Genomic DNA, 21,168 nt, shown 5'->3' with positions numbered 1-21,168 from the left:
AAATATATAATCATGTCATCAGCGAACAGGGATAGTTTGAGTTCTTCTTTTCCAATTCGTATCCCTTTAATTTCTTTGGTTTGTCTAATTCCTCTGGCCAGAGTCTCAAGAACGATGTTGAATAGAAGTGGTGAAAGAGGGCATCCCTGCCTTGTTCCAGTTTTTAGGGGGAATGCTTTCAGTTTTTCACCATTTAGAATGATATTAGCCATGGGCTTAGCATAAATGGCCTTTACAATGTTAAGGAATGTTCCCACTATCCCTATTTTTTCTAGTGTTTTAAGCATGAAGGGGTGCTGTATTTTATCAAATGCTTTTTCTGCATCTATTGAAATAATCATGTGATTCTTGACTTTATGTCTGTTAATATGGTGAATTACGTTTATTGATTTCCTGATGTTGAACCAACCTTGCATCCCTGGGATGAAACCCACTTGATCATGGTGCACTATCTTTTTAATATGTTTTTGTATGCGATTTGCTAAAATTTTGTTGAGAATTTTTCGTCGATGTTCATTAAGGATATTGGTCTGAAATTTTCTTTCTTTGATGAGTCTCTGTCTGGTTTATGTATCAGTGTGATATTGGCTTCATAGAATGAGTTTGGGAGGGTTCCCTCCTCTTCTATTTTATGGAATACTTTGAGAAGTATTGGAATGAGCTCTTCTTTAAAGGTTTTGTAGAACTCGGCTGAGAACCCATCTGGTCCCGGACTTTCTTTGTTGGTAGGCTTTTGATGACTTCTTCTATTTCAGTACTTGAAATTGGTCTATTTAAATTGTTTACGTCCTCCTCGTTCAGTTTAGGCAATTCATATGTCTCTAGAAACCTGTTGATGTCTTCTAAATTTTCTATTTTGCTGGAGTATAGATTTTCAAAATAGCTTCTAATTATGTTTTTTTATTTCACTCCTGTCTGTTGTGATATTTCCTTGTTCATTCCGAATTTTAGTGATTTGGGTTTTCTCTCTTCTTCTCTTTGTTAGTGTGGCTAAAGGTTTATCAATTTTGTTTATTTTTTCGAAGAACCAACTATTTATTTTGTCAATTTTTTGTATTGTTTCTTTTGTTTCAATTTCATTGATTTCAGCTCTGAGTTTAACTATTTCCTGTCTTCTACTACTTTTGGTGCTCTTCTGTTCTTCTTTTTCTAGGGTTTTGAGCTGTAGTGTTAGGTCGTTTATTTGTTGAGTTTTACTTCTTTTATTAAATGCGCTCCATGAAATAAATTTCCCTCTAAGTACTGCTTTCATAGTGTCCCAGAGATTTTGATATGATGTTTCTTTGTTCTCGTTTACCTCTAAGATTTTTTTAATTTCCTTCCTAATATCTTCTGTTATCCATTCATCATATAATAGCATATTGTTTAATCTCCAGATGTTGAAATAGTTTCTGTGTTTTACTCTTTCATTTATTTCTAACTTCAATCCATTATGATCTGATAGAATACATGGTAGTGTCTCTATCGTCTTGTATTTGCTAACATTAGCTTTGTGGCATAATATATGGTCTATTTTAGAGAAGGATCCATGTGCTGCTGAGAAGAAAGTGTATTCGCTCTTGGTTGGATGGAATATTCTATAAATGTCCGTTAAGTCTAAATTATTGATTGTGTTATTGAGATCTATGGTTTCTTTGTTCAATTTTTGTCTGGAAGATCTGCCCAGTGGTGAGAGAGGCGTGTTAAAATCACCTAGTATTATTGTGTTATGGTCTATTTGGTTTCTGAAATTGAGAAGGATTTGTTTGACATACATGGATGAGCCACTGTTTGGGGCATAGATGTTTATGATTGTTATATCTTGCTGATTTATGCTTCCCTTAAGCAGTATGAAATGACCTTCTTTATCCCTTCTGACTAACTTTGGCTTGAAGTCCACATTATCGGAAATGAGGATGGATACTCCAGCTTTTTTGCTGAGTCCATGTGCATGGTATGTTTTTCCCCATCCTTTCACCTTTAGTCTATGGGTATCTTTTTCTATGAGGTGAGTGTCTTGCAGGCAACATATTGTTGGGTCTTTCTTTTTAATCCAATCTGCCAGTCTATGTCTTTTGATTGATGAATTCAGGCCATTAACATTCAGGGTTATTATAGAGAAATGATTCGGTTTCCCGGTCATTTGGTTCATTTTTTAAATTTTATTTATTTATTTGTTTGACACAACTTGTTTCCTCCTTTATTTGACAATTCCTTTAGGGTAATTCCTCCCTTTGCTGATTTGCTTCTTTGTTTTTCATCTCTTCCTCATGGAATATTTTGCTGAGAATGTTCTGTAATGCTGGCTTTCTTTTTGTAAATTCTTTTAGCTTTTGTTTATCATGGAAAGATTTTATTTCATCGTCAAATTTGAAGGTAAGTTTTTCTGGGTATAAGATTCTTGGTTGGCATCCATTTTCTTTCAGGGCTTGAAAAATGTTGTTCCAGGCCCTTCTAGCTTTTAGGGTCTGGATTAAAAAACCTGCTGATATCCGTATTGGTTTCCCCCTGAATGTAATTTGGTTCTTTTCTCTCACAGCCTTTAAAATTCTGTCTTTATTTTGTATGTTAGGTATTTTCATTATAATGTGCCTTGGTGTGGGTCTGTTGTAATTTTGTATATTTGGAGTCTTATAAGCCTCTTGAACTTGATTTTCCATTTCATTCTTCAGATTTGGGAAATTTTCTGATATTATTTCATTGAATAAATTGTTCATTCCTTTGGCTTGTTTCTCTAGGCCTTCCTCAATCCCAATAATTCTTAAATTTGGCCTTTTCATGATATCCCATAGTTCTTGTAGATTCTGTTCATGATTTCTTACCATCTTCTCTGTTTGTTCAACTTTGTTTTCAAGGTTAAATATTTTGTCTTCAATGTCTGAGGTTCTGTCTTCCAGGTGTTCTATCCTATTGGATATGCTTTCTATGGAGTTCTTAATTTGGTTTATTGTTTCCTTCATGTCAAGGATTTCTGGTTGGTTTTTTTTCAATATCTCTAACTCTTTATTGAAATGATCTTTTGCTTCCTGTATTTGCTCTTTTAACTGTCGATTGGTGCGATCATTCAATGTTTGCATTTGCCCTTTCATCTCATCATTCAGTGCATGCATTTGCTCTTTCATCTCATCGTTTGCTTCTCTGATCATTTTAATCATGTACATTCTGAACTCCTTTTCTGTCATTTCTTCTGCCATGGTGTCATTGGGTTTTATTGATGTAACATCTAGATTTGTTTGCAGCATTTTCTTTCCTTGTTTTCTCATATTGTTGAGGTATCAGTGGACCGCTGAGATATTGCAGATTTCCTCTATTGACTTACAATGTCCCTGAAGATTTCTATATATATATCCCCCCTTAGCCTTCAGTAGGCTGAAGTCTTGGAGGAAGTTCATAATGCGGTGCTCCACAAGGAAGCTGCCTCTCTAGGAGTGGTGGCCTTCAGGTGGGGTATAATCCCTGCTAGTGGGCAGAGGTGCCTCCACTTGTTGACCAATGGTCATCCAAAAGGGACCTAGGCTGCAGACTGAGGCAAGGCCTGTTTGGGCCTGAGTCTCTGGTTTTACCATCCTTGTGGGGAAACCTCACCTGGCAGGGAAGATTCACTCAGTGGGGAGGTCTCGGTGGTCAGTTCCCTCCTAGAGGTTCCCCTCAATTTACAGCTACCGCCTGGGCTGGGCTGCCTTCCTCTGCAAAGTTCCCAGGGGCCCGGCCCTACCTCCTGGGCCTGGAAGCCTCACCCTTCGCAGATGAATCTCCTTAGGCTGCCCCTCCTCAGAGAATCTGCCCGCAGGCCTGGAACCTTTGCTCCGCCCTAAGCCTGTCTCTGTGCGGCTCTTCCACCAAGAAGCCTCCTAGATCCTGGGACCCTGCTCTGCACCTAATCGCCTGGCTATGCGGCCCCTCCTCTGAGCAGCCACCTGGGGCCCCGTACAATCACTCTGAGTCCCAGAGACCTGCCACACGCCTCTTCCTCCAGACAGTTGCCCAGTATTCCGGTGCGGTCACTAGCAGTCCAAGAAACTCACTGCGTGCCTCCACCTCCCACCAACCACCCGTAGCCCTGGGCAATCAATCACTCCGAGTCGAAGTGACCCTCCCCGTTCCTCCTCCTTCTCCAGATAATCCCCCGGGTGTTCAGGAGCGGTCGCTCTGAGTGGCTCTGAATCCACGTGACCCGCTGCACGCGTCCTCTGGGCAACCGCCCGGAGCTCTGGTGCAGCCACTCAAGACCAAGCAACCCATCACGCTTCTCCTCCAGGCAGCCCCCCTGTGTTCAGGAGCTGTCACTTTAAGTCCAAACAACTCACCACTCGCCTTCTCCTCTGAGCAGCCGCCTGGAGTGCTAATGCAGTCACTGCGAGTCCAAACGACCCACCGCGCTCCTCCTCCTATTCCTCCGGGCTGGCGCCCGTGTTCAGAAGTGGTCTGAGTCCAAACAGCTCGCCACGCAGCCCCTCCTCTGGCCACCGCCTGTAGCTCTGGTGTAGTCACTCTGAATCCAAGTGGCCGCGCTCCTCTTCCTCCTCCTCATCCTCAGGGCAGGCCCCGGTGTTCAGAAGCAGTCGTTCTGAGTCCAAACAGCTCACCGCGGAGCTTCTCCTCTGGCAACTGCCTGTAGCTCTGGTGCAGTCACTCCGAATCCAAGCGGCCACGTTCCTCCTCCTCCTCCTCAGGACAGGCCCCGGTGTTCTGAGTCCACACAGCTCTCCTCGCCACTCCTCCCCTGAGCAGCCGCCGGAGCCCCAGTGGTTGCTCCGAGTCCCAGCGCTGTGCCGAGCGGCCTCCTTTACGGCGCTCCCAGTTGTCCGAGTTCACTGCTCCAGCGGGGGGAGGGGCGTCTCGCCGGCAGCTCTACTTCACAACGTTTCCTGCGTTCCGGGACCACCGTCCCATCCGGAACGCCTTCCCAACGGGTGAGAGTCACCCGGCTGCTTTGAGTTGGTCCCAAGTGTCTCAATATCTCCTCTTTTGAATCCTGAGTCCAGAGCAACATGAAATGCAGCCACCCTCTAGGCCGCCATCTTGAAACCACCCATTATTTGTTATTGTATTGGTTGAAAGAAGTTTTCTTGGTTTTTAACTTGACATTTAATCACTGTAGATGCATAAACATTGGTCCTTTAAACCAAGAACAAATAAAACATTTGTTTTATTAAGGGGAAATTATACTGAGTGTCATTTTATACATTGCGCTACTGTGTTTCCAAAAGCTGTAATGTACAGTTGTAAGGTGATGATCTAAAGTAAAGATCTTGTAGAGTACATTTAATTTTTATATAAGCATGGAATTTTAAATAGCCAGCCTGCCACTTCAGACTTAGCTGTAGGTTGCCTGATTAATTCACAAAAACAAATATACTATTAAGTAAACTTTAAAAACTAAATTGAGTGTCAACTTATCTATATCTCACTTCATATTCTCTTCTTCCAATCTCAAACTAGTATAAAAATATTCAAATAACTTTAAAGGTGTATTAGTCAGCTTTTCATCACAGTGACCAAAATATTTCACAAGAACAACTTAGAGGAGAAAGTTTATATAAGATAATAAAGAGAAACGAGATTTCCAAAGACAGGATTGGTTGTGAGGACTACAGTAATGGTGTAGAAAAGACAACTAACTAAGGCCTCCAATGTTTACAGTGTACATGACTGGAGAAAATTAACATTTTTCTTTCTTTTGAACCTTGGTTGCTTTATTTAGCAAATCAAAAAAATATCTTCCTAGAAGGGTCATGGTGCCTTCCCTCTTTCCATTACTAAGTAACCTACTGGAAATAACCTTGGGTAAATACTCTTCTAATAACGGAGATGTTTTTTAGTCACATGTCTCTTACTTTCATTCTGGCCACATCTGTTTCATTCTGAACCATGCAAACTAATAGTAGCCAATTCTAGTCAGGATTCTAGTGGCCATCGATTTACGACTAGAATAACGATATTCTCTCTGAAATTTGAACTGATGAATACAAAGTGAGTGATTTAGTTAGCTAGGGGCTCAGTAACTAAAAGGTCTAAGAAGAAATAGCATGGAGGAGAATAAAGAGTAGTGGCAGTTACTTGATCGTAGGGAACAAAAGGGAAGACATTCGCAGTGAAGCAGTTACAGAATGTTCTCAAATCCCTGTCGATAAAATCTTCAGTTTCCTTAGATTGAAGGCCATGCCCAAGCTCTAATGACAAGAGAACCATTGTGATTATGTTGTCATTGTAGGACTTGGTGAAACATAATATTTACTCTTGCAGTCACTTCACCTTTACACTATATTCTTTTTTTCAAAAAATAACATACAAATTAAGACTATCTTCTGACTTATCAAAAAGAAAAGAGAAAAAAGTGAAGATAAGGTTGTGGACTTTGGGTGGCAAACTAATGTTGGTATAACTATTACAGATAACTGTATAAAGGTTTTTAAAAAAAAATCAATAAAATAAACAAATTAACCCAGACACAGTGGCTCATGTCTGTACTCCCAGCAACTCGGGAGGCTGTTGGCATGAGGATCTCAAGTTTAAGGCCAACCTGGACAACTTAGGGAGACCCTGTCTCGAAATAAAAAATAAAAAAGCCTGGTGATGTAGCTTAGTTTTAGAATAACCCTGGATTCAATATCTAATACTTTAAAAAAAAAAAGGAAAACCAGCAATACCTCTTTTGGGAAATATACCCAAGGAAATGGAAATGAAATCAGTAGCTTGAAGAAATATCTGCATTTCCATATATGTATTGCCACATTACTCACAACAGCCAAAACATAAAAACAATCTTACGTGTCTGTCAATAGATGACTGAATTAAGAACTTGTGCCATGTATTTATCCACATACATATAGATGCACAATGAGATATTATTCAACCTTTAAAAAAAGAATAATATCAAGGATATTTGTGATAACATGGATAAAACTGGGAGACATTAAGCTAGATAAAATAAGCTAGACCCAGAAAGAAATAAATGCTGCAAGATCCCACTTATATGTGGAATCTAAAATATACAAGCAAACATACATACAAACAAACATACATACAAATAGAAAGCAGATGATGATAAGTAGGGAAAAATAACTAGAGAAATGGGAAGCAGCTGGTCAAAGGATACAAAGATGTGGCTATGTAGAATAAGTCTAGACACGCAATATACAGTAAGGTGACTATAGTGAAGTGTACTGCATACTGGAAATTTTTAGATTTCAGGTAATCTTACTAGTAAATAAATATATAATCATGTGAGGACATGGATATGTTAATTTGAAAGACTCCAGTAATCATTTCATTATATATATTTATATCAAAGCATCATATTGTACATATTAAATATATACAGCAACAGCAGCAAGATTATACTCCATGCGATAACGCTGAGAGTAGGCCCCCTTTGGAGATCGTCATGAGAGATTTGGCTATCTAGAGTCAACTATATGTGTAAGTTGACATGAATAATTTTAACTTTTTAAATATAAAACTCCTATTTTCTGTTAAGTGATAGTTTCACATCTCTAAGTAAGGAGATGTTTTAGTCATCGTTGTCTTTTTAAATAATGGAAAGTAAAACTGATAATTTATCTACTCACTTAACCACTAGTTGTTGAAGACTTAAGTCTCAGACTATTCTAGGATTATAAATACAGTGAATAGACGCATTAGAATTTACATCATAATTGAATGAAATTGGTTTATATGGTATCCTTGATTTTAACATCAACATAACTTTGAAGTAAAATAATGAGAAAAGCTGTTCAATGTCATATTAGAAAAGTCAAGTGGAGGATCTTGTGAGACTGCAATTACATAACTGTTTATCACAGGAAAAAGAAAGAGATGTTTATTTTATGCATGTCCCAGTGAAGTAAAAGCTCACAGACATTATTTAATAATTAATATGTTTAAAAGTTTTACTCATGGTAAGGGAGTAACAATATTATGTAATGCTGGCATATGGTCTATCAAATTTATTTTATTATTTTAGTTGTAGTAATATACACCCCAGGACACGATTTCTTAGCTCTGTTTTTTGTTACCAATTAGCAGTATGACCTTGGACAAAGCTAGAAATCTTAATTTTGATTCTTTATTTTTTGTAAAATGAGGAACTAGAATAAATGAAAACAATCTCTTCCAGACATGGTACTCAAAATATCTCAAAAACAGATTTTTTATTTGTTATGTTTTCTATTTTTTATATTCATGTGTTCCTGGGGGTAGAGCTGTACTTAATCCTCCCAAACCTCCATGAACATGGGGACGCCAGTTCATGACTCTTCTTGTCCTGGGTCTGACATTCACACAGAGGTACCTTCTCTTTAAGATGAAAAAAAAAAAAAAAAAGTAGCATTGTAGGGAATTTCTGTGAAAATTCTGTTTACTCAAAAATAATCTTTCACAAATTTTAACTAGGTAGTTCATACACATTATTATATCTGCCTATAAGTACAATTCTTATGAAATAAAATTGACAGACCAAAGTAGAAGTAAAAATATGACTTAAGATAAATGTTTATATATTTATTGAATTAATCTGCCATTAAAATAATGCATACACATAGTTAATAATTTGAAGTATAAAAACAGTGTGTTTGAATTTTAGTATCAGATAATTTTATATCTACTAATAAACACTACTCTTTTGAATGTTCATCAAGTAAACCCTGTATTAGTCAAAGTTCTGCAGAGAAACAGTCCCATAGGGTGTGTTTATTTTAAGACAAATCCAAAACCTGAAGGGCAGACCAATAGGCTAGAGACCCAAGAAAGAGCTGTTGCTGCTGCTCAGGTGGAAAGGCTGCCCCCTGCAGAATTCCCTCTGATGTCAAAGGACATCAGACTTTTTGTTGAAGGATTCAGGTAATTGGATGAGCACACCCATATTATGGATGACATCTTATTTTACCCCAAATCTACTGACTTAAATATAGTCATCTCCAAAAGCTCTATCACAAAAAAACATCCAGAATAATGCCTCATCACATATCTGGGCACGTAGGCTCAGTCAAGTTTACATGTAAAATTAAGTATCTATAAGCCAACGCTATTCTTTCATCTTATGATTTAATTTTGTCTTTATCCCTGTCAGTTTGGTGACATTGCCAGAAGTTAGTGGTAGGATCATAAATCTATTTCAGATCTATCAGCCCATCATCTCCATTATCTGAGATATTAAAATTCAGACTATAAAGGTTCATTACTTACTTTTATTTTTTTAAATTTTCATAACAATTACCATTACCATTATTTTCTCAACTTGTAATAATTTTTTTTCAAATTGTACCCACTAAAATATTTGACTTATGAGATTTTACATTAATCTGTTCTTTTATTTGATAAAAGTTTGCCAAGATTCAACCAACCTACTACTTTTGATTTTAATAATCAACACTTTAGTTTTTCTGAATAACAGTGCCCAGCTTATAACTGCCAAGACTTCTGGAATCTAAAAGTCCTCTGCTTTCAATCTGTCCTTGCAATCCTACTTGCTAAACGTTATTACCCTAACTTCAGTTCTCTAGTCTACCTGATTTTACTGGCTCTTCAGTTCCTTTCACTGACAATTTATTCGTATCACCTCTTTTTTTGACTGATTCCTTTGTTCCTGAATGTTGTCCTTGGTATATTTGACCCCAGGCATCATGGACATGGTCTAGTTCTGCCTTATTCTCATGTCTCAGATTTAGTTAAACCCAGTAGGCAATACCAAGTTGATTCAGGAAGAAAGGCTATTGAAAGATTACCAAAAAATTCTAATTTACCTTATCAGTATCTAATTGTTAATACAGAATTGGCAACTTTTAAGGTAGTATTACACTGATGAATATTATGCAAATCTAAAATAGTTAGCAAAAAAAAAAAAATGTCCAGGTCTTTGGTCAAAGGATTTCTAGCACTTGAGCATTTAAACATTATCAGGTAGATTTTTATCATCAAAATATATTTTAAAAAGTTTAGAGGATAAATGTTAAGGAACACAAGACAATTGAGGAAAAATGAGTAGAAATAGAAAATACATATACAAATTGTGATATAATTTCCTTATTCTTTTTTGAATAAGGCATGACTATATTTTTCTGGAAACTGTCCTGGACTAGATGCATCCTATGCTAGTCTTCAGAATTAAAAATATTCAGAATATTGAAAACTATAAGTTATTAAAACAAACCTGATGATGAAAGGTAACTAGAAAATAAAACAGTATAGAAGTACAAAGGACCTATAGATTGTTTAAAAATTCAAAGTTGAAAATGAATTTATAACTCTGAAGTATATGGATAGTATTACTAAAGGAACAATTGAATATCTCTGTTGAGTTTTTGATTTTCACTGAATAGGCTAAAACATGTAAACTGAACCTGAAACTACTTCAAATCCATATAATGAAGGGCATAAAATTTCTCAAAAGATTGAGGCTCACAAGAGAGAAGAAAACAAACAGCACTGAACACTTAGCCCTTGAATAACCTCCTCATTAATCATGAGATAAACTGTGCTATTTCCAAGTTATGAAAATGATATTATTACAGATTTTAAACATTAGAGATGAAGAGAGAATAACCCTAGATAGGTTATGCAAAAAAGAAGAATAGAGGAATATTTTACTCAATAATACAATGTAGTCAGTAAGAAATACTGAAGATAAATGGAAATGTTTTTATGAGATATCTTTTGGAAGATTCATTTAAAACATTGACCTTTCATGGTTGCCCATGGTTTCATCCTTACTAAAATAAGATATTTGTCTTATAGATACCAGTCTTTTTTTCTTTTTTTAAATGACATTCTGGTTACTGAATTCAAAGGCCTCTGGACTTCCAGTGACTTCTATATTGAGATCTATATCTCAAATACTTCTCCTCCTTTGAGTTTATCTTGCTCTATTTGTTGATTCTTCCTGCACACTTCTGATTACAAACTCCCTTTCTCCTTAATTGTTCCTTTTCCTGTCTCTATCTCTTAGCCTCCATGCCCCGAGTTTCCTTTTTGTAATTTATTTTTTTTACTTGTTTTTACTAGTTATACATGACAGTAGAATGTATTTCAACATGTTATACATACATGGAGTATAACTTCTCATCCTTCTGGTTGTACATGATGTAGAATAAAATTGGTCATATAATCATACATGCACATAGGAAAATAATGTCTGATCATTCTACTATCTTTCCTATTCCCATTTCCCATCTCTTCCCTTCATCCCCCTTTGTCTAATCCAAAGTACTTCTATTCTTCCATATCCCCCACTTCTTCTGAATTATAATCTGCATATCAGAGAAAACATTCAGCCTTTGTTCTTTGGGATAGACAAATTTTACTTAAGATAATATTCTCCAGCTCCATTCATTTACCAACAAATGCCATAATTTCATTCTTCTTTATGGCTGAATAGTATTCCATTGGGTATATATACCACAGTTTCTTTATCCATTCATCTATTGAAGGGCATCTAGTTTGGTTCCATTGTTTAGGTATCATAAATTGTGCTGCTATAAACATTGATGTGGACGTGTCACTGTAAGTATGCTGATTTTAAGTCTTTTGGTTATAAACCAAAGAGTAGGATAACTGAATCAAATGGTGGTTCCATTCCGAGTTTTCTGAAGAATCTCCATACTGTGGCTGCACCAGTTTGTAGCCCAGCAATGGATGAGCATACCTTTTTCCCCACATTCTCGACAACCTTTAGTGTTGCTTGTATTCTTGATAATTGCCATTCTGATCTGAGGGAGATGAAATGTCAGTGTGGTTTTAATTTGCATTTATCTTATTGCTAGAGATGTTGAGCATTTTTTGCATGAATTTGTACCTATCTTATTTCATCTTCTATGAAGTGCCTGTTCACTTCCTTTACCCATTTATTCATTGGGTTATTTATTTATTAATTAATTAATTAATTAATTTATTTATTTATCTTTGGTGTTAAGTCTTTTCAGTTCTTTATATATCCTGGAGTTTAATGCTGTATCTGAGGTGCAGTTAGCAAAGACAGTCTCCCATTCTGTAGGCTATCTTTTCACTTTCTTGATTGTTTTCTTTGCTGTGAAAAAGCTTATTAGTTTGATTCCAACCAATTCGTTGATTCTTGATTTTACTTCTTGCACTTTTGGAATCTTTTTAAGGAAGATATTTCCTAAGCCAACATGATGTAGATTTGGGTCACTTTTTCTTCTATTACATACAGCATCTCTGTTCTAATGCCTAATTCCTTGATCCATTTTGAGTGGGTTTAATGCCGAGTGAGAGGGCTTCTATTTCAATGCAGTACACATGGATTTCCAGTTTTCCCAGCATCATTTGTTGAAGAGGCTATCTTCTCTTCAATGTATGTTTATGGCAACTTTGTCTGGTATGAGAGAATTGTATTTATGTGGGTTTGTCTCTGTGTCTCCTATTCTGTTCCATTGGTCTACATGTCTGTTTTGGTGTCAATACCATGCTGTTTTTGCTACTATAGCTTTGTAATATAATTTAAGATCTGGTAGTGTGATGCCTTCTGCTTCACTTTTCTCGCTGAGAATTATTTTGCCCATTCTGGGCCTCTTATTTTTCCAAATGAATTTCATGCCTGCTTTTTCTATTTTTATGAAGAACATTATTGAAACATGTATAAGAATTACATCAAATCTGTATAGTGCTTTTGGTAGTACAGCCTTTTTGACAATGCTAATTCTGTCTATCCATGAATATGGGAGATCTTTCCATCTTCTAAGGTCTTCTTCAATTTCTTTCTTTAATATTCTGTAGTTTTCATCGTAGAGGTCTTTCACCTCTTTTGTTAGATTGATTCCCAATTTTTTTTTTTTTGAGGCTATGGTGAATGGGGTAGTTTTCATAATTTTTCTTTCAATAGATTCATCACTGATATCTAGGAATGTAATTGATTTGTGAGTGTTTAATCCTGCTACTTTGCTGAATTTTTTATGAGTTCTAAAAGTTTTCTGGTGGAGTTATTTGCATCTTCTAAACAAAGAATCATGTTGTTAGCAAATAGGGATAGTTTGAGTTCTTCTTTTCCTATTCATATCCCTTTAATTTCTTTCATCTCTGTAATTGACTGGCTAGAGTTTTAAGGACTATGTTGAATATAAGTGGTGAAAGAAGGCATCCTTGTCTTGTTCCAGTTTTTATCTGGAATGCTTTCATTTTTTCTCCATTTATAATAATGTTGACCTTGGGTTTAGTGTATGTAACTTTTACAATGTTGAGGTATACTACTAATATCACTAGTTTTTCTAGTGTTTCGAACATGAGGGGATGCTGTATTTTGTCAAGTGCTTTTTCTGCGTCTATTGAGATAGTCATATGATTCTTGTCTTTAAGTCTATTGATGTAATGAATTACATTTATTGATTTCTGTGTGTTGAACCAACCTCTCATCCCTGGGATGAAACCTGCTTGATTGTGGTGCACTAGTTTTCTAATATACTTTTGTTCATGATTTGCCTTGCATGATATTAGACCATAATAAAATGAAATTAGAAATCAATGATAAAGTAAAAAATAGAAGCTACTCTAACAACTGGAGACTAAATAATACACTATTGAATGACCAGGGATAGTAGAAGAAATCAGGGATGAAATAAAAAATACTTTGAGGCAAAGGAGAATAGCAACACAACATATCAAAATCTCTGTGACACTGTGAAGGCAGTTCTAAGAGGAAAATTTATTAAATTGAGCTCATTCATTAAAAGAATAGAAATTGCCAGATAAATAATCAAACATTACATCTCAAAGTCCTAGAAAAAGAACAAATCAATATGAAAAGCAGTAGAAGACAGGAAATAATTAAGATCAGACTGAAATCAATGAAATTGAAACTAAAGAAATAATTCAAAAAATCAACAAAACAAAAAGTTGGTTCTTTGAATAATAAATAAAATTGGTAAACCCTTAGCCATACTAATGAAAAGAGAAAATACAAATTAATAAAATTCATGATGAAAAAGGAAGTATCACAATGAACACTACAGAAATATCATAATCAGAATCTATTTTGAAAATGTATACAATAAAATAGAAAATCTTAAAGACACCAACAAATTTCTAGAGAAATATGACCTACCTAATGGAATCAGGAGGACATACACAATTTAAACAATAAATTTCAAGCAATGAAATAAGAGACACCATCAAAAGCCTACCAACTAAGAAAAGCCCAGGACCAGATGGATTCTCAGCCACATTCTACAAGACCTTCAAAGAAGAATTAACACCAATATTCCACAAATTATTCCATGGAATAGAAAAGGAGGGAAGCCTTCCAAGCTCATTCTATAAAGCTAAACAATAAGACCCATCAAGACCAAAACCAAAGAAAGACACATCAGGAAAGAAAACTTCAGACCAGTATCCATCTTAAAGATGGGCATTACTATATTAATTTTTTTTGTAGATTTTTTTTGTGATTCATTTTTCCTGAATGATTTCAACAGCTCCATGGCTTAATTTATCACTTCAAAACAGAAGCATAAGGGTTTCTTGAGTGCTTCCTATCCTCATTTTGTATGGTCTGTGCATATATTTATGCAGATGTGTGACCTTAGTTTTAAGTGTGTTTTCTAAAAAGACACTATTTGTTCCTTCCAAGTCACAACAAACTTTAAAATTTATGTTTATTTTCAAATTAACATTATGATTTCAATTCCACGAACAGAAAAAAAAAAAATAGCGTATTTGTCATTTCTCAGTGTTCCTCTCAAATCCAAATTACCTAATCTATTTTTCTTGTGTAACATTTCTGACAGATATTCCTTATTCCCTTTCTCATTGTCACAAACTTCTGTTTTGCATCAGGATTTCTGCATTAGACTTCAAATTAGCTCCTTTATTTCCACATTCGGAAGCTACATCTGTCTCTTTGGAATTGTTATTCAAGATATGACTTGGGAATTGACAGTATTCGCATCATCTGTGGACTCATTAGAAAGTGAACTCTCAGTCTTCAACTGGGAATTTCTGAATCAGAACTTGAATTTTAGCAGGATCTCCAAGTGATTGGTGAGCACATTAAAGTTTAAGTTCTGTTAGGCATTGACCATGTTACTTCTCTCTTCATTAAAAAATAAAAAAGAGCATTCAATATCATTGAATGATAGCACTGGTTAATATAAAAGTATTACTTTCTCCCTCAAAATTTAGTTCCCACTGCTTACCTATAGGAACCTTAGACTTTGAATTTCCTCATATCCCTTTAACCACTGTGTACACTCCAGTCACTGTGTTTAGCCAATTTGGTTTACTTACTGCAAATGCCTGCTACTTACACATTTGTATACACAAATCTGATCCATTCTGAAAGATGAATTCAAGATCCAACTTTTAAGACATCTTTTTATACTACTTAAATGAATAACAGGAAAATCACTTTTATTAATAGCATCTATCAAATTTTATCTTTGCTTTATTTTGTTTTTATTAAACTCTTAGTTCACATTTCCAATTTGATAACAACCTTTTATTAAATTTTATTACAGCATGTATGTGAGATTTTTGCACACCGTTGGGAGCAAGTTATTTCTAAAAATAAATCTTTTTACATGTCCTTAGAAATAAACAGTATTTATTTTTAATTTTTAGTGTTTAATTTTTATTGTTCTTCTTTTCATGCTATTTTAAGTAGGTGTACATGTTGCACTAATTTACTAGATATAAGTTTGTCAAGGCACTCAGAAGAATATGGACATAGTTCTGGATTGGAAATATGGCCAGGGATGAGACTTCTGATAATGCAGTATGTAGAAACAGTTGAGGAGTTGTTCAAATGATCCATAGAAAGAATGTCTTAGATCTATCATTCTCTACCTCGCCCAAATGAGTTAGGTCATGCATTAGACATGACTATATCAGCCTTCCTGATCTTTCCTTTCTCCCTGATAACTACCAATCAGAAAATGATTGTGTGTGCCCTTTACCTCCTAGGTATTGGGGGCTGGGTGAATGGGGATGATATCCAATTTATGATATTATCTCGGCATGAACTTTATTCTTCCTTGAGAAGGCAAAGCATAAAAACTGCAGAATAACAGGACAGGATGGGCTTATTTAAAATTAAGATTAGTAGTGGTTACTAAGCACTGAGTAAAGAAACATTTCTGCCTGGGTCACTAGAAAAGATTTCAAGAAGAAGTTGATATTTGACCTAGACTTTAAAGAAGAAATTTCCAGCATTTAGATGAATATTGGATGAAAGCTATTCTAAGGAAAGAAAGAAAAATAAAATAGAGAAAAGTTAAAGGAAAGAAACAGTATAAAATGCATCCATATATGCAGAATGAAGAGTGACCAGTGACTAATATAAACCAGATGGAGCTTTGAGAGAGCTTTAATGGGTTGGAATTATAATGTGTGTAGATTTCAAGTGAATTTGAACTTTGGGGTGTATGACATGAAAAGCCTAAAGTTGGTTTCTAAATATATTTTAACTATAATGTTATGGTTTGCTCTTTCTGAATTCAAGAATAAAATATGTTGTAAATCATAGCATTGAAAACCAAAACATTATAGTTGAAGTAATTTTATAAATATTTTTTACAAAATATTTTTTATATTGAAGAATCTTGGCTCCAAAGACCTTGGATGACTTCTTCAAGGTCAAAGAGCTGTTTCTATTTGATGTAACTAGAAATCACACAGTTATTCCCGTCATGTCATTAATTCTAACACCAGAATGTAATCAACCTCTATTGAGAAAAGAGTAGAATCTTTGATTTGGATGAACAGTTTGTTTCAAAAGATTGATTTGAACTATTATAACTTTTTTCCTACATATAATTATATTTTGTTTAAAGTTAGTTTCAGACAAAATTGCCATGAATTTGAAAAGTATAAACATCATCATCTCCTTTCTTTGGTGTTCCTTTCATACAACGTTAGTGCGCAGTATAGCATAGCCTTTCTACCCTTTATGTCCAGTGAGTTTCTGAAAACAGAATGAAAATATGAACTCCTTTGTCTTTCCTGGACATGAGTACACAAAGATTTGAAGAGACAGCAAGGCCTCCAACCTGTCAGCTTCTCCAATGAGATAGATTTGAGTGAAGATGACTGTCTCTCTAGGATTTAAGTCCTTTCCCCCCAATTTTGTGAGATACAAAGATGGAGGGGGCATAAAACTTGAAGAGAAGAGGGGGAGAGGAGCACATTACTTAGATTTCTATCAACCTCAGAGTTCTACCATCAAGCTCTCTGGCTCATGTGACATGGACCTCCCCCTGGATTTGTGGGATGCAGGCTATGATGTTACAACACTTATTCTTCCTGCCAAAGTACCTGATACCTCCTTTAATATATGACAATATTTAACCTTTATTTCATATGTTCCTCAGTAACATTAAGCAAGGAGACTACCTGCATCTATCAAGAAGTAGACTGCTTCATCTGGCCTGAAGTGTACAGGAAAATATGGGGTTTCAAATTCCCCAGATATATACACTCCGGTATCTTACCTCTGATGATTAGGACCCCATGCCTTCTCTTCATGGGCAATATGTCAACATTGGAGGAGCCATGTCTGAGAATCCAATCTACCAAAAAGTTCTCCTAGATTTTCAGCTCTGTCTGTCCTCCAGCTGCTGGTGATGGAGGCCTTTTGATTTTCACAACATGGCGTGAGGTTTTCTTTCTTGATCCAGACATTCTTTTTATTTAAGGTATCTAGAACAACTTACAACAATAGCCAGGTGCCTCAAGGTTGACATTTCCCTTTGTCCTTATGCATTTCAAGTGCTTGAGATTTTGAACACATCAGTATTCCCTTTCTATCTATATCAAATCTCAATTCACCAAATTCTAAATCATCCTCAGTTCTTATCTCCTCTTATATTGCCTCTTCTCCAATTTCTCTTGACTCTCCACTACAGGAACTTTTATTAGACTTTCTTACTGTGTCTTCTATGTCCTTTACCTTTGTCAACTTTATTTTTTCTTTCCCTGTGTCAAGTTTCAAATCATTTATGTTACTTTATCTTCTATTTCACTGATCCTTTTTTATTCACATCCAAACATTGTAAATTCATTAGTTAACATTTTAATTTGTTTTGTACTTTTATTTCTAGAAATTGTGTTCATTTTTTTTTTCTATTTATCATTATTTTATAACTGATGGGTCAAGCCACAAATCATTTTAGTTAGTCTCCCTCAGTGAAGATTCCAGTGGGCTATGTTATGCTTTATGTTATGTTTTTAGTATGTAGTCAAGGCCATAAACTAGTTATGTTATGCTTAGTGTGTAGTCAAGGTCAGAACACTCTGATTCATTGTATGTATTTGAGGTCATACACATTTTGCTTCTGAGCATGCGCCCACTGATGTAACCTGTTGACAGTGTGCCTTCTTTGCTTGAACTGCATATAAAAAAGGAGGCCAAATGAAACTGATGGGGCAAAATGGAACTGGCTGGGGGCTAAAACTGAAGCTGGAGTCTTGCAGGCTGTTGCCACCTTTGAATAAAGCGTGTCTACTATCCTGAGTCTTGTATCTTGTTCCACCTGCAGGGATCCTGAATCTGTTTCCTGGGACTGAGCCCCCTGCATGACAATAACTTACTGTTTCATGCAAAACTCAGATTTTTCTATTGTTTCTTTATATGGTTCTCTTGAGATCTGCATCTGAAAATTCCATTGTCTGGTGTCTGTGTGAGTCCAATGGAATCTCTTGATTTTTCTTGTTCTTTCTCATATATCTTTCTTTCTTTGTTGCCTGCTCATGTTTGATTGAGTGTGGTTGGTGCTAGAAAATTCACGTTTGTGGAGATACCTCAATATCAGTATTAAATGTGCATTTTTCCAAAAGAGAATAACATTTTCTTCTGTCAGGTGCCTTAAAGTGACGCCGTCCAGCGGAGTCAATTTGGTGTGGGGTACAAAAGAGTAGAGAGGCTCTTGAATTTGGAACAGTTTATTAATTAATCAGGAAACCCAGGAACTGGCACCTCGAACCTGGAACCTCCAACCTCGTACCTGAGGCCTCGAACCTCGAACCCGGCGCTCGAGGAGAGCTGGCTATATCCCCTCCAGGAGGTGAAGGGTAGGGCTGACGCCAATTATGCAAAGAGTAGGTGAGGAGTTAGCTGCCCAATCATGGTAAAGGTCAAAACGAGCAGGCACGATCAGGAGTACTCCGGAACACCTGTGCACATGTTGTGTGCGTGGACTTAATTGGATATGGCCAATGACAAATCACCTGGGTGTGCTTATGTTAATCAACCTCCTCACCGCAGATGTGATCAAAGCAACCTCTGGCTGGCTGCCAGGCGCCATCCCGGCGCAGTCCGCATGGCATAGCCCCCAACATTAAAGGAACTACTGTTTTTTGAGGACAGGTGTTAGGTCTACAAAGGGAAGAAAACACAAAGAGTATTTGGGGCAAGGAATGATTTAGAGGAAACTTAGATGGTGATGATGATTCCTAAAATAATAAAAATATAAGTATATAAAACAAAACACACAGTTAAGCAATATCTTAAATAATTATCAAGTATTGGGAGAAGAAGTGAAAAGGGAGGTTTAACTAAGTGACCAAAGTTCTGCACTTCCACAGTGGGGAGGCAATAGTAACACTAAAATTTCATAAAGCAAGACTGAAGAATATATATGAAGATAATCTTTAAACCACTAATGATTAAAGGATTGTGTGTCTTTATATTAAACTTGGGATGAAGTACTGACAAAGAACGCCTTTTTTGTTTACGATGTTCTCTGTATTCTATAAATCTATAAGTTATCATTAGTTTGATTAAAATACTTCAAATTCATCTGAAAAATCATTTCAGTACAATTATTTTTAAGAACTATTCCTTTCATGTAATATACTCAAAAATTAAAAGATATCTGTAGCTGAGAACAGTGAAATATTTTTAAAAGTTTATAATAGAATAAATTAATAGAATTAATTCTCATCAAGAGAAATAATGCTGCCTGATAAATACAACTAATCAATGCAAAGTTCGAATCTTTCAGGTATATTTCAATATATATTATCATATATTGGCTTTCAATCTCACTTAAATCCTTATTTTAAGAAAAAGGGTAAAGGGAAACACTGACAATATCATCTCTGGGATATTATGGTCTCTTCTGCAGAAATGCACAAGTTGTATAGTTTCTTTTTTTTTTTTTTTTTTACTATTTATTCTTTTTCATCATGCGGTAATAGTCATATTTTTAATATTATTAAACTCTTCACTATTTCTAATATAGACTATGGTCATCATTAAATTGATGTGAATCAAAAACAGAATATATTAAGAAAAATAAATTAGCCTGCTCAATTGTAATGAGCTTCCAAATATTCGCTTGTTACAGCATGGTAGGCTTTTGGGAACAAGTGTTTCCACTGATAGTTTATTTTTCAAAAGAATGTGAGGGAAACCTGTTTTTATTAATACCTTGTCACAAACACTAGCCTCAAGATATTAGAATAAAATATCAATGGATGAGTTTAAATGTTGACAAATATGCTAGGTTGCTGGTAAAGGAATATATTTAACAAAATATTTCTCCTTTGAAATATTGCCATTTTTTTTCCCTTAGGGTACTAGCTTATGAGTAAAGAAAAACTCTTTTACTTGGTTACTAAATTAAAGAATTCATCTATGTCCTGTGGGCAAAGGTAAACACACAGGAATCACAGCTCAAAATTGTCTTATTCAAGAATTGCCCACAAAGCACCCCCATAATGTCTTGTTTATTTTCATGGCTTATTGTTTTCTTTTAATGCATCTAAAACATTTTAAGATTTTGTTTATTCTGGCAGTTTCCAAGCACATCCCCATGTTGGAGAAGCATATTTGCCTTCTGCAGAGCTGGCAGCCAAAGGCGGAATCCTGGCCTCTGGCTGGGTGCTTCTCTCTAGTGTGATTTCCACATTTCTGATTTGCCTAGTGAGCAATGTAAATTCAAACGAATATCAGACTGTGCAAGTATCATGTAGGTGAATGTCATTTAAACATTTAAGAAATATACACCTTTTCCATTTTTTTTAAACTGAGGATTTAAAGGAAAATGTAAGATGTGTATATCAAATACAGCATAGGCTGTGGTACAAACGAAACATGAAAATATATTTTCAAACTGACGTTTTAAAAAGATAAATAATCGAAAATGATGAGAACCTCAATTTAATTAATATATTGTGGAAGCATTGCCTGCAATTTTTGACTTAGTAATTTTGAAATGTTAGGTATTTAATTAAAATAAATGCTCC

This window comes from Sciurus vulgaris, assembly GCF_902686455.1.
Source record: "Sciurus vulgaris genome assembly, chromosome: 8".
NCBI lineage: Eukaryota > Metazoa > Chordata > Mammalia > Rodentia > Sciuridae > Sciurus > Sciurus vulgaris.
This window is presented reverse-complemented; position numbering follows the sequence as displayed.